Genomic DNA, 2,500 nt, shown 5'->3' on the forward strand with positions numbered 1-2,500 from the left:
TATTTATAAGATCTACGTGTTTGTCTATCATATAAGAATGTAATGAATGTTATTTATCGGTTATTTTTTTTTCTTCGGGATATGATTTCCGAATAAGTGAAACCGGCATATTCATCCCCGTAGAGTTTTGTTCCTGCCGGGGGAGAAAGGTTAAAAATAAGTTGAAGCGTGTCAGTCAGTATCACTCTTTGCCATTTGCTAATGAAACTTAACATATGGCTTATTTTATATATATATATATATATATATATATATATATATATATATATACATATATATACATATGTATATATACATATATATAAATAAATATATATATATATATATGTATATATATACATATATACATATGTATTTATATGTGTGTGTGTGTGTGTGTGTTTGTGTGTGTGTCTACCTGTCAACATAAGCAACAGCAATAATAATAACCTTATTACAACCACTACTGATCAAATGATATTAAGAGTAAAGATAATGATAACAATATCGACAAAATAACAATTCGAAATGATGATAGTATTGATGATGTTGATAATAACAAAAATAGCAATAATAACAATGGCTGTGATAATGACATTTTGATAACGATAATAACACCACCGATAACCACTAGGCAAATATTATCATTACCATTAGCTTAATTTCATTTCTTGTCATTATCATTAATACTACTACTGCCATAATAAATATCATGACTGTCAATATTATTATTGTTATTAACGCTGTAATGCATAATATATGTATCTGCCCGTATTTCTTTCAGTCAAAATTTGGGGACTTTTACATAAGTTTTCCGGAGAGACTGAAAAATTATTTCAATATTTTTATTATTATTACTGCTCAATAAGCTATCCGAAAAACACGATTTTCGAATAAAAATTATACCGAAAAACATACTTGACGCTGACAGGAAATAATTTCGTTATTGTTATGATTATTAGCATCATTACACTTATTATTGGTAGTATTAATGTTACTATCATAGTCGTTATCATTTTTTATCATTAATATTTTCATTTTCATTACTATTATTCTTGTCACTATTATGATTGAGACTGCTCGCTTTTATCATTGATATCGTTATGTATGTTATTATTATCATTGCTATTATTCTTTGTAATAATGATAATGATGATAATAATGATAATAATAATGATGGTAATCATTATAATAACCACTATCAATATTATCATTATTATCATTATCATTATTATCTTTATCACCATTATCATTATTGTTGCTATTATCATTTTCATAATTAACATTAATATTACTACCATTATCATTGTTATCATTATAATCATCATTACTGTTATTATGATTATTATTATCATTGCTATCAGTATCATCATTATGACTACTATTAACATAAGTAGTAATGATAATAGTAGTCGCAGTAAATGAACAGTTATTATGTTATTCTCATCACATTTAAATCACCTGCTGTTATTGATACCATTTTCAGCTTTATTATGGTCATTGATGATGATATTAAAGATAACAATTATAATGACAGTTATCATTTTTGTTATTACCTTCACTACCATTGTAAGTATTGTTAGTAGGTGAAGTACTGTTGCTGTTGTTACTCTTATTAGTATTTTTGTCAGTATCAGTATTTTTATCACTGTCTGCATCATTATCAGTATCATTGATACTGATATATCATAATCCTTGTGATTATTGCGATTATCTTTATTTTTCATTTAACTGTTTTTATTGTTGTTTGTGTTATCATCATTATTACTATTATCACCATTAGACCATATTATTCTTATTATTAATATGAAAACAACAACAGCAATGATGATAATAATAATAATAATAAGAGTAATAGTAATAATAATAATCATCATAATCATAATAGCAACAATAATAATCAAAATAATGATATTAATGATAATGAAGATAATAATGCTAATGATATTAACCATACAAGTAAGACTAAGTAATACTAATATAACATCACACGTCAAGGAATGACTATAGTAAATCAACAAACCATACAGTGACCAAAGTAAATCATCTTTCCCGTAAACAAAATGCAAAAGGTGTTCAATACTTTGGGAATAAAAAATGGCATTGAATTCTCACACTCGACGATAATGAACCAACGTGAGTGCATATCTCACGTTGTTGTGCCCTTGGCATTGTTCTAGAAAGGACAACTGAACATTCTTCGCGGGGAGAGAATGTGGATCTAATTTTGAGAAACGATAAGGGCCGGAAATGTAGGTAGAATCTGGAGGAACTTATGAATGAGAATGAATAATTTTTCAGTGTAGGGTGTTTGATAACAGCACTATGTTTTGTATGGTGGGTTTTTCAATACAGTGATTATTATCCATGTATAACTTTCGAAACGACTGTTACACACTATGCTTTGTGAATTTATAAATTCCGATTCATGTAGTTCTATAGTAAGGAAATATATATTCGTGCGTAGACAGCTGGGCGATTAATAGATTCTTAACAAAAGGCACCGTTTCACCTATTCATA

This window comes from Penaeus japonicus, unplaced genomic scaffold, assembly GCF_977035675.1.
Source record: "Penaeus japonicus unplaced genomic scaffold, GWHDUDI00000001_assembly GWHDUDI00000029, whole genome shotgun sequence".
NCBI classification, from domain to species: Eukaryota; Metazoa; Arthropoda; class Malacostraca; order Decapoda; family Penaeidae; genus Penaeus; species Penaeus japonicus.